Source organism: Humulus lupulus, chromosome 2 (assembly GCF_963169125.1).
Source record: "Humulus lupulus chromosome 2, drHumLupu1.1, whole genome shotgun sequence".
In the NCBI taxonomy this organism is placed as follows: domain Eukaryota; kingdom Viridiplantae; phylum Streptophyta; class Magnoliopsida; order Rosales; family Cannabaceae; genus Humulus; species Humulus lupulus.
In genome coordinates, this window is record NC_084794.1 from 140559970 (window position 1) to 140573207 (window position 13238).

The 13238-nt window shown below is 43.5% G+C and overlaps 1 protein-coding gene across 3 annotated transcripts in view; it reads right to left on the reverse strand.

Annotated features, from left to right (window-relative positions):
* Positions 1-2481: 2481 nt before the first annotated feature.
* LOC133818577 (DNA repair protein RAD4) overlaps positions 2482-13238 on the reverse strand; it is a 65125-nt gene continuing 54368 nt past the window's right edge. Inside the window, exons 16-17 of one of the 3 annotated variants that reach the window (XR_009885954.1) lie at positions 12023-12155; positions 2482-2738 (exon numbers count right to left, since the gene is read on the reverse strand). The gene's annotated coding sequence lies outside the window, so the exon portion shown is untranslated. Of the gene's footprint in view, positions 2739-7932; positions 12156-13238 lie in introns of all 3 variants that reach the window. The other 2 variants (XR_009885953.1, XR_009885955.1) reach the window with 2 other exon arrangements.

A 13238-nucleotide genomic window follows, 5' to 3' on the forward strand; every position in this document is an offset into this window, starting at 1 on the left:
GGTAGTTATCAACTTATCCCATATTTTTTCACAGCCAAATCTTTAGCAGCTGAATTGTGTGGTTTTGTTAACATAGTTTTTTAATCTAGTAAAGTGAAAATTTAATATTGTAGCATTTATTATGAAATGGTTTTGTTAACATAGTTTTTTACTTTATTAAAAAAAACACAGTTTTTTACTTGCATGCTTTTCTTTTTATTGAAAAGAAAAGGAATCATTATTACTCCATGGTATTACTCCATGAAAAGAAAAGATTATGAAGCAGGTTCTTCATATTCTCTGGTTCCATTGGAGTCTATAGCACAATTTTTAGAGACGTTGATATGTTGCATTGAGTTTTTTTATGCACTTGGGTTGTACAGAGTTTGTTCTGCATTATGCCAATAATATGCTATTGGGGTTGCTTTTCTGTGAAAATAGATTAAGATATGTGGGATTGTGGCCTCTGTTTCAATGTGCAACATAAAGCTTCCTGCTCATATATGCTAGAGATTATGAGCTCTTGATAATTGTTACTATAGTAGTAGATGAGTATTTTTCTTTATTTTGTCGCTGTTAAAAAAGTTGAGAGGCAACCAGAATATTTTTATTTCAATACCATGTGAATAATAGTTTTATTATACAGAGAATAACTAAAAATTAATCATTTCCCTCTTGTTCAATTTGCTAGGATGGTTCGTGCAACGGGCTACAACATTATGTTGCCCTGGGAAGGGACAAGGTACCCAACATCTCTTTTATTCGAGTTAAATAAAAACACAGAGTGCAAAAGCTGTAATATAAAGGCTGTTTTCTTGGAATTTGTGAATCCTTCTTGTCTACCTAATTTGCAGCATGTTCTTTTTATTTTTTATTTTTGTACGAAAAATTATATTGAATATAATGCATCAAATGAATCTGTACTCACTAAAATCGCATCTTATAAATTTTTTTCCTATTAACTAAAAGTTGTCTTTTATTTGTCATTTTTCAGTTGGGAGCAGCTGCAGTAAATCTTGTTGTAGGAGACAAACCTACTGATGTCTACTCAGGAATAGCTGCCAGGTATCTGCTACTTTCTCTTATTGTAATAACTATTTACAAGTTAGAGCTAATGATCTCCAACTTATAGTTGTGTGACTGCAACAAACATGTAATAAACCCATTAGATTTCAAGATAGCGTAGTGACCACGAACACCTGTGAAATAGTAAAATGTAGTTAGCTATTTGATACAACGTCATGTCTGTGTGTTACTGTATTTGTGATATTTATAAAACTCGGGGACTAGTGAACTTGTTGAGTTAAGCATTTCAATATTTGTTGCATGAAGTATTATGAGCTAGGGTCCATATGTACTAGGTTTGCTGGGTGTTTTTACCCTGGTCACTATGTGGCCAGTTGTGGTAACTGAAGGTGCAGGAAAGTAAAGTTGTAATACTATGGTTTTAAACTTGCATCGGCTGCTAGGTAATACTTATTCACTAAGATTTTTGGTCCTTCATATATTCAGCAAGTTATGCATGTGTCAACTGGGGTTATAATTCCTTTTTCCCAAATATATGCAGTATATTAGCAAGATAATTATATGTTGTTGCATGTTGGTTGGTAATTAACTTATATGGGTTTAGAAGCTATTTGCACTACATATTGGACCCTTCTTCTCCTCTTCTCTGTGTGCAGCCAAGCCTTCTTCTTCCCGGCGTGAGACCAGCTAGCTCCATCCAGACTTCAGTTCGGGCATTCTTCGTCACCCAGCCACCTTCTCCAGCCAAGAGCCATGCAAGCCGAGCATTTCAGTATTTTGGTATTTTTCTCTTTTTTTTCTGTGATGAGTTTTTTTCTACAAAATAACTTATATTTCAATAAATTTGATTGAGTATTACTGATTTTGTTGAAAATGTGTGTATTTGATAGTGGTGTTCCATTATCAGTGATTCATTTGTGAGAATGGAAATGTTTATAAAATATACAATTTAACTATATAATTAATGTAGTTATGATGTTTGATTGAATGTTTGAATGAAAAAAAAAAGCTATAGACATCTATTTATTTGATCTATGTTTGATCTATATTTAAAGTGACTGGTTATTATCGTTGAGGCTGATTCTTAAATTTTCTCTTATAAGGGATATATGGTGTTCTAAAGTGTTTCATAATGTAGGATGAGTGGTTTACCCAAGAGGGGTAGCTCAAATAGTCAAGCATATGGTTTGCTTTTACAAAGTCTGAGGTTGATCTCTCTGGGTACCTACATATCATACATTCCTAGTCTGTATTTTGTAGTCTCCAAATATTGTAGAGTTAGGCGGAGAGCCTAGTTAAGAAATAATAATAATGTAGGAAGAGGGGCTATTAATTGAGTGCGCCCTTAAAGAACATTGTAACGCCCTGGATAGCCAAGACCGTTACACTGTGTGTTTATAAAGTGCCAGACTTGCTAATCAAGTCATTTAAATAAAAATTGTGTTATCGAAACTATAAAGGAACTAGGGTTAAAAGTGTTTTGGTCTCAAAAGCCACATTTTCATTAAGAAGTATTATCTGTTACATGGGATCCCAAAAATAGTGAGTTCAAAGACCATTTACAAAAGACACAAAGTTCATGTACAACAACCGGCCATACTAAGGAAAAATAAGCAGTTAGGTGATCCCTGTCCTGGTCCACTTCTCGACCGTGGCGGTCGAACCGCTGGCTATGTACATTTCACTTCGGAGCTCTCCACCTCAGGCTTGGTCCAGCTTGCCCTTGCCTTTACCTGCACCACGTAGCACTCGTGAGCCAAGGCCCAGCAAGAAAACACAATAACAACAGAGCATGAACAATTAGCAAACAAGTCAAAATCCCACATTGCATTACATAGTCTCTACCATATCATCAATCAGTATAATCAAGTAATCCACATACTAGGCATTTCAATTCATAATATACACAATTCACAAATGATAACCAGGGATAGCGCCCTCAGGCTGCTCCCTCTGTTATCCCGTTATTCTTGGCTCCCAGTGGCCAATTCGTGCCCTGTGCGCTAAAACCATGCACGGTACCCTTAGACCGCTTTTAAATGTCCCATGGCGTGATACCAACATTGACACGACACCATTCCCGGGAGCAATTAGTCCCATCTCAATCATACAACCGGGTGCAGTTTTCTTACCTTTCAATTTACTAGTTTCCGATGCCACGAGGCCGCGAGCACGGTCCTCTACCCCGAGCTTCTCCAAAGACCTAGTCACAACACAAATGAAACATCCTTGTCACTAATCAATTCAAAACTACTTCCCGGAATCAATCCCACACTCTCGGAACCCCCAAATCTCTAAAACAATGCACCGAAGATATCCCCCGAACCCCCGGAGCAAAGGCTCAAAATTGCAAAATCTCATGTCCTGAAATTGGCCTAGCGCCGCAGCGCAGCCCTGTAGGGCCGCGGCGCCCAGCAAGTTAGAGCTGCGGCGCCCCGCAAGTCAGAGAACTTGCCCTGCCCAGAAACAGCCTCGCGCCGCGGCGCTCCTTCGCGAGCCCAGAAACCTGGGTTTTTCCCCTGCGTTTTTCCCGAACCCAAATCATTCCAAATCACCCCAAACTCCTACCTAAGCCCCAAAACCAACTCAAAACCCCGAAAAGATCATACCACAACCTATAAACATCATAATCTAACTCAATCACACAACTATTCTCAGAATTCACACTTAAGTTTCAGATTTCAACACTTAAACCAAAACTGGAGAAAAGCACAAACCAGACCTCTAAATCCTTAAATCATAACAGCTACGAGATTGCAAACATGTTTAATACCCTTATCTCAATCAGATATTCAACTTGAGCTTCCTCCAATCCAAGCTTTGAACTGAATTTCTGTTAGACAAACCAGCTGAGTTTTCATGCAAAACAAGCCACAAACTTGCTTCAATTCATGCTTATCCTCCAAAAACCAGACTTGAGACTTAAACAAATCATAGATAGACCCTTACCTCTGAGTAATCTTGGCCTAGGCTTAGCTTAATTGCCTTGAATCATCAAAATTCTCCTCTTAGGTCTCCCAACTTCAGCTTCCCTCTTCTTCTCCTTTCTTCTAGATTTTCCTCCAATTTTTAGCATAAACCAACTTCCTAAGTGTTATACGTAATTATATTATCCTTCAGCTGAAACCCATCTATCCACTGCCAAAAGACTACCTTATCCCTCCACTAATATTCTTTCCTAACTAAACCTCAAGGGCATACTTGTCCTTTTACTAGCTTTACAATTCTACCACTTTTCCAACAAAACCCGTTACTCTCTATGGTTACTAACAGTTACATAAGTTACCAAATCACAGTTACCATTATCTAACTTTCTAGGACCGTCTCGGCACGTGCATCACATTGGTATCACCACACCCACGTGGTACAATTCACCTAGCATAATTATCACATAACATAATACACATAGTCATATAACATACTTAAAATCATAATCATACATCTTAATCATTAAAGCCACACATAATTCCCATTATGCCCTCCAGGCACACTAATCAAGGCCCTTAAGCCTTATTAGTGAATTTGGGTCGTTACAACTATCCCCTCCTAATGAGAATTTCGTCCTCGAAATTTACCTGAACAACTCCGAATGCTGATCCTGCATAGCTGTCTCAAGCTCCCAGGTCGCCTCCTCGACCTTACTATTCCTCCACAGCACTTTAACCAGAGGAATTGTCTTATTCCGCAACACTTTATCCTTCCGATCTAGGATCTGAACTGGTCTTTCCTCATAGGACAAGTCTGCCTGCAGCTCCAAGTCCTCATGCCTCAACACATGTACAGTATCAGAAACATACTTCCGCAACATAGAGACGTGAAACACGTTATGAACCCCTGATAAGGACGGTGGCAAGGCCAGCCTATACGCCACCTGCCCAACCCTCTCTGGAATCTCAAAGGGTCCAACAAACCGAGGGCTCAGCTTACCCTTCACTCCAAACCTCCTCACACCCCTCAACGGTGAAACTCACAGAAACACGTGGTCCCCAACCTGGAACTCCACGTTCCTACGCTTAGGGTCAGCGTAGCTTTTCTGCCTACTCTGAGACGCGAGCATCCTAGCCCGGATCTTCTCTATGGCCTCACTTGTTTTCTGTACCATATCCGGCCCCAAATACTTTCTCTCACCCAACTCATCCCAATGAATGGGTGATCTACACTTCCTCCCATATAACATCTCATAGGGAGCCACTCCAATCGTTGACTGATAACTATTGTTGTATGAGAATTCAATCAACGGAAGGTACTTACTCCATGAACCCTCAAAATCAATCACACATGCCCTGAGCATATCCTCCAACACCTGGATTGTCCTCTCAGATTGTCCATCAGTCTGAGGATGAAAGGCTGTACTGAACTTCAACTGAGTTCCCAAAGCTTTCTGTAAACTACCCCAAAACTTGGAAGTGAAGATAGGATCCCGGTCTGACACTATAGACTTAGGAACCCCATGGAGACGTACGATCTCCCTCACGTACAGCTCAACGTACTGATCCACAGTATAGGTCGACCTTACTGGAAGAAAATGGGCTGACTTGGTGTATCTATCCACTATCACCCATACTGAGTCATGAAGTCCTACTGTCCTGGGTAAACCTCCCACAAAGTCCATGGTAATGTCCTCCCATTTCCATTCAGGAATACCCAATGGCTGAAGCAACCCTGCCGGTCACTGATGCTCAGCCTTCACCTGCTGACAGGTCAAACATCTGGCAACGTACTCAACCACATCCCTCTTCATCCCAGGCCACCAATACAAAGTCCGTAGATCCTGATACATCTTCGTGGTACCCGGATGAAGTGAGTACGGCGTCGTATGAGACTCATCTAGTATCTCTCGTCTGATCCCCCCATCAGCTGGAACACAAATCCGTCCCTGATACCGAAGTAAACCAACCTTAGAAGTAGAATAGTCCTTAGCTATTCCCGCTAAGACATCCTCTCTAACCCTTTGTAACTGAGTGTCTACCAACTGTCCTTCTCTGATCCGCTCTAGCAGAGTCGACTGTAGAGTAATATTAGCCAACCGGCCCACCACAAACTCTATCCCTGCTCTAATCATCTCATCAGCCAACTCCCTCGAGATCTGAACAGCACTATATAACTGACCTGGACCTCTGCGGCTCAATGCCTCAGCCACCACATTGGCTTTCCCTGGATGATAAAGAATATCACAATCATAATCCTTTACTAACTCCAGCCAACGCCTCTGTCTCATATTCAGGTCCTTCTGTGTAAAGAAATATTTCAAGCTCTTATGGTCAGTATATACCTCGCATTTCTCCCCATAAAGATAATGCCGCCAAATCTTCAAGGCAAAGACCACTGCTGCTAACTCTAAGTCATGAGTAGGATATCGCTGCTCATACTCCTTCAGCTGTCGTGATGCGTAAGCTATAACCTTCTCATTCTGCATCAACACACAACCTAAACCCAACCTCGATGCATCGCAATAAACAACAAACTTCCCTTCCCCCGAAGGCAGACTCAACACTGGCGCTGTAATCAGTCGTCGCTTCAATTCCTGAAAACTGTCTTCACACTTGTTTGACCAGATAAACTTAAAATTCTTTCTTGTCAATTCTGTCATGGGTGCTGCTATCTTCGAGAAGCCCTCTACAAACCGCCTATAGTACCCTGCTAATCCCAGAAAGCTCCGTACCTCCGAGGCGTTCCTTGGCCTCGGCCAATCCCTAACTGCCTCTATTTTAGACGGATCCACCTTAATCCCATCTGCACCAACAATGTGTCCAAGGAATGTCACTTCAGGTAACCAGAACTCACACTTCTTAAACTTAGCATACAACTGATGCTCCCTCAATCTCTGGAGAACCTGCCGAAGATGGAACTCGTGCTCTGCCTCTGAACTGGAATACACCAAGATGTCGTCGATGAAGATTATAACAAACTGATCTAGAAAATCCTTGAACACCCTGTTCATTAAATCCATAATGGCTGCTGGTGCATTAGTCAAACCAAAAGACATGACCAAGAACTCATAATGCCCATACCGCGTCCGGAAGGCCATCTTAGGTATGTCCTCATCCTTGATCCTCAGCTGGTGATAACCAGATCGAAGATCAATCTTTGAGAACACCATCTTACCCTGCAGCTGATCAAACAAGTCATCAATCCTTGGTAGGGGATACTTATTCTTAATTGTTAATTTGTTCAATTCTCGGTAGTCAATATACATTCTCAGAGTCCCATCCTTCTTCTTAACGAACAAAACTGGAGCACCCCATGGTGAATAGCTAGGTCTGATAAACCCCAGATCTAGAAGCTCCTGCAGCTGTATCTTTAACTCTTTCAATTCCGTCGGTGCCATCCTATATGGTTCCCTCGACACTGGTTCTGTCCCTGGTGCCAACTCAATAACAAACTCAATCTCCCTACGCGGCGGAAACCCAGGCAAATCCTCAGGGAACACATCCAAGAACTCACAAACTAATCTGGTGTCCTTCGGTCCAACTGGTGAAACTCTGGTGGTATCCACCACACTAGCCAAAAAGCCTATACATCCACCCTGTAGCAAATCTCTGGCTCTCAATGTAGATATCCTGGGTACGCGGGGTCCATGCACCGCTCCCACAAAGACGAAGGGATCCTCGCCCTCTGGCTCAAAAGTTACCATCTTCTTCCTACAGCCAATGGTAGCTCCATATCTAACCAGCCAATCCATACCTAGAATCATACTCAACTCAATCAAGTCTACTGATAACTCCCTACCATCAACTAACACTGGCAGTGCTCTAATCCACCTCCTAGATACTACCAACTCTCCTGTAGGCAATATAGTCCCAAACCCTGAAACACTATACTCTCTAGGCCTACACAGTCTATCAATCACCCTATCAGATACAAATGAATGCGTAGCACCAGAATCAATCAAAACAGTAAAGGGAGTGCCAGCACTAGAAAGCTGACCTGTCACTACCGAGGGACTAGCCTCGGCCTACGTCTGCGCCAGGGTGAACACTCGAGCTGGAGTCAAGCTGTCCACCTTTCCTGTCTCTCCCTTCTTCACTGTCGGGCAGTCCTTCCTGAGGTGTCCCACCACCCCACACACATAGCAGGCCTTAGCCCGACATTCGCCCGGATGGCGTCTCCTGCACCTTGTGCACTCTGGATAAGTCCTCCACGAATCACCGCCTCCCTGACTGTAATGACCCCAAATTCGCTATTAAGGCTTAAGGGCCTGGAGTAGTGTGCCTGGAGGGCATAATGGGATTCTGTGTGTGACTTTTATGAGTTTAATGCATGATTATGATTTAATGCACGTTATATGAATATTTGATTATTTGTGATGCATGACTATGTGAATTAGTATGCATGTAGACCTGATTGTCTTAAAAAGAGCATAATAGTAATCTGGCCATTTTGGGCATGTTTTGTGTTGATATCGGTGATCCATGACTCGAGACGATCCTAGAGTGAGCGGGATAGCGGAAAAGTCAAAGCGGGAATCTATACCCGACTTGGGTTAAGCCTGGGGAGTTTTAATGAGAATTTGGAATCTTGATGATGAGGAATGTATATTTGACGATTAACCAGGTATTGGGTAGCGAGCGGGAATTATTAGGAACACTTGAGGAATTAGTGGAATTTGGGTAATATGACTAAAATGCCCCTTTATGGACATAAAGGTTTAGAATTAGCAAGGGAGGGCATTTTGGTCATTAGGCTTGTAAGAGATAAATTAAAGAAGGGCTTTATACTTAGTGGATTTAGTAGAGAAAAGTTATAGGCTGAAAAGAAAGAAAGAAGAGAAAAGAGAAGAGAGGGAAAGCTGAAGGGTTTTTGCTCCAAAAGAACGGTTTGTGGCTCTCCCAACCAATTTCCTTCATTTTCTTGGAGTCAAGCTCAGTGGAGAGCTAGGGTAGGCTGAGCATCAAGGATCCTAAGCTAGGCTTGAGGATTGGCAAGGGGTTAGCAAGATCACATCAGAAATTGAGGTAAGTTCTTGGGGATTTTCTGTTTTAGGGCTTGACTGGTTTGGATTGTGTTTTTGAGCTAAATGGATGGGGTTTTTGGGGAAAACAGGTCAAGGTTGTGAAGGTGCAAGCCAAGGAGGTCTAGGGTTCAATTCAAGGTCGAAATTCCACCCACGGTATGATTTCTAAGACCCTATCCTTGTTGTTTGAGTGAATTTTCTGGTTTTTGGGTTCATTGTGTTAGATTTTGAGTTTTGGGTTGCTTGAGCTTGGGATTGAGTTCATGGGATGCTAGGGATGAGTGTGAGGTGTGGTTATGTGTGTTTTTGGGTTTGGTCTGGCTGCAACTAGCGCTACAGCGCTAGTCAGGGGGCGCTGTAGCGCTAGCCCCTCTTCTGGTGGGGTGGTTCTGCTTGTAGCGCTACAGCGCCCTCTTTTGAGCACTGTAGCGCTGCACTGTTCACAGAGGGGATTTTTGGGCTTTTATGAAGGGATTTGACCTAGGGTTCGGGGCTCATTTCCGCCACTTTGTTTTGGGGGTCTAGGACTTCCCGGGGGCTCGGGATTAGTCTCGAGGCTAGGTTTTGGACTTGAGGTTGGTGATGACTTTGACTTGTGAATTTTGCTTAGGTAAGCGCTAGGGCTCGGGTAGGATCGTGCTCAAGGAGTCAGGTGATCAAGGCTACCGAATCTAAAGGTAAGAAAACCGGAACACCCGAGAATAGGGCATGGGCCCACTGTGTGATTGCAGGGCACGGCCCTAGATTGTATTGTGTGCAAATGTGTAATCTTAAATGAACTATTGTATGTTTGAATGGTTATTTCATAATGCATTATATGTGTGATTATAATGGAATGAACGGCTAAGGCCGAGAGCGGCGAAGGCCGGGTACGGCCGTGGGGCCGGAAGTAACGCTCAGCACATGGGATGTTATAGCCAGGGTGGGACCCAAGGGATACATGAGTTATCCTACGGTGAGGACCGAGACCCCAAGCTTTGGTAAGGCCTCTGGGGCGGCATGGCCGTGCTTGTTTAATCTGATGGTTTTCCTATTTATCAGTGAATTATGCCAGCTATATTATTTGCATATGTTATGTACTATTTGGGTTTTCTTGCTGGGCTTCGGCTCACGGGTGCTCCGTGTGGCAGGTAAAAGAAAGGAGTCAGTCAACCGGCCATGAGTATGGAGAGCGTGGGGGCGGCGCGTACATGTTCGGCCTGCCCGACTGCTTTGGTTGGGGGCATTTTGTAAATGGCTGTATTAATCTATTCTTTTGATAGTTAACCTGGTGTAAATCTATTTTTGAGTTGTAAATATTTTGTAAACCTTATTTTGGGATCCCAAATGTTTGATACTTAACGTTTTCAATGAAACTAAACATTTTCAAAGAGTACAGCCTTAAATTCTGATTTATTCACACTTTTGGTTTTAGAAACCACTTAGAGTCAGTCAAGAGCACGATTTCTATTTTTAAACTCACTAAGTAACGGCTCTAAGGTAGTAGGGCGTTACACTGACGGCCACCCTGAGTACCCCGACCTCCTCTATCAAACCTAGGAGCGATTGGAGCATCAGGAGTCTTTCTTTTCAAATCACTGGAGCCTCCGCCCCTACTAGAACCAGAGTGTGGAGGCACCGCCCTGCGACCCTCCCTTCTAGCTGCACTATCCCTCCATATCCTATTCTCCGCTTCCTCAGCGGTCAAAGCCCTCTCCACGGCCTGGGCATAAGTAGTCACTCCAGGAACTATGGTAATTCTTACATCTCGGGCTATCATAACATTCAGCCCTCTAACAAATCTATCCAGCCTGGCTGCATCAATAGGCACAAGATCTGGTGCGAACTTCGCAAGTCTGTCAAACTTCAAGGCGTATTCTGTCACTGTCATACTGCCCTATACCAGCCCCACGAACTCATTCACTTTCGCTGCCCTGATGGCAACATTATAATACTTCTGATTGAACAAATCCTTAAACCCTTCCCAAGTCAATGTAGCCACCTCTCTAATCTGTGATGCCACCTCCTACCAGATTCGAGCATCATCCCTCAACATATAAGTGGCACAGTCCACCCTGTCATGTCCTTCCACTCTCATAAAATCCAGAATGGTAGTGATCAAAGTCATCCACTGTTCAGCTTTCAATGGATCTGGTCCACCCTCAAAGGTCGGGGGCTGTTGCTTCCTGAACCGCTCATACAATGGTTCCATCTTGTTCCCAACATCAACTGGCTGTACCACAAGTACTAGTGCCGGTGGCACAACAGGGGCAACACTCCCAGATGGAGCCTGCTGCAGAATTCGGATCTGCTCGTCTTGGCTCTGAAGCCTAGCTTGCATTTCTGCCATTAACTACTGCCAGTTTTCAGGGACTGGAGGAGGGGTCGGGCCCTGGTCATCATCTCTAGCCCCTGACCTGCCGGCTAGTCGTGTGGATTTCCTTGAACGCATAACTATTCAAGTCAATCTGCAATCAACGACTCGGCAATTAGGCTATGATGACAGGGTAATAATCTTTCCATAATCCATCACTGAAACTCCACGCATTCACAAGCAATAAAAGTATAGAAATTTATCCAGTTATTCATCCACATGCACAGCAATGCTAATAAGCACGCCTCAACAACATCATGCAATAGTCAAGGGCCAGGCCCTATCAGTATCTCATGCTCCCTATTCATCAAGCAGATATCAACAATCATATCTCACTCAAATCAGTTAAGCACATAATCACGCATACACAATTACCAAACCCTGAGTTGAGCTTGTCTCCCGCAGCGAATGTACATACCCAGCCAGTCTTCAAGACCCATAAACCTAGGACACTCTGATACCAAGTTGTAACGCCCTGGATAGCCAAGACTGTTACACTGTGTATTTATAAAGTGCCAGACTTGCTAATCAAGTCATTTAAATAAAAATTGTGTTATCGAAACTATAAAGGAACTAGGGTTAAAAGTGTTTTGGTCTCAAAAGCCACATTTTCATTAAGAAGTATTATCTGTTACATGGGATCCCAAAAATAGTGAGTTTAAAGACCATTTACAAAAGACACAAAGCTCATGTACAACAACCGGCCATACTAAGGCAAAATAAGCAGTTAGGTGATCCCTGTCCTGGTCCACTTCTCGATCGTGGCGGTCGAACCGCTGGCTATGTACATTTCACTTTGGAGCTCTCCACCTCAGGCTTGGTCCAGCTTGCCCTTGCCTTTACCTGCACCACGTAGCACTCGTGAGCCAAGGCCCAACAAGAAAACACAATAACAACAGAGCATGAACAATTAGCAAACAAGTCAAAATCCCACATTGCATTACATAGTCTCTACCATATCATCAGTCAGTATAATCAAGTAATCCACATACTAGGCATTTCAATTCATAATATACACAATTCACAAACGATAACCAGGGCTAGCGCCCTCAGGCTGCTCCCTCTGTTATCCCGTTATTCTTGGCTCCCAGTGGCCAATTCGCGCCCTGTGCGCTAAAACCATGCACGGTACCCTTAGACCGCTTTTACATGTCCCATGGCGTGATACCAACATTGACACGACACCATTCCCGGAAGCACTTAGTCCCATCTCAATCATACAACCGGGTGCAGTTTTCTTACCTTTCAATTTACTAGTTTCCGATGCCACGAGGCCGCGAGCACGGTCCTCTACCCCGAGCTTCTCCAAAGACCTAGTCACAACACAAATGAAACATCCTTGTCACTAATCAATTCAAAACTACTTCCCGGAATCAATCCCACACTCTCAGAACCCCTAAATCCCTAAAACAATGCACCGAAGATATCCCCCGAACCCCCGGAGCAAAGGCTCAAAATTGCAAAATCTCATGTCCTGAAATTGGCCTAGCGCCGCAGCGTAGCCCTGTAGGGCCGCGGTGCCCAGCAAGTTAGAGCCGCGGCGCCCAGCAAGTCAGAGAACTTGCCCTGCCCAGAAACAGCCTCGCGCCGCGGCGCTCCTTCGCGAGCCCAGAAACCTGGGTTTTTCCCCTGCGTTTTTCCCGAACCCAAATCATTCCAAATCACCCCAAACTCCTACCTAAGCACCAAAACCAACTCAAAACCCCGAAAAGATCATACCACAACCTATAAACATCATAATCTAACTCAATCACACAACTATTCTCAGAATTCACACTTAAGTTTCAGATTTCAACACTTAAACCAAAACTGGAGAAAAGCACAAACCAGACCTCTAAATCCTTAAATCATAACAGCTACGAGATTGCAAACATGTTTAATACCCTTACCTCAATCAGATATTCAACTTGAGCTTCCTCCAATCCA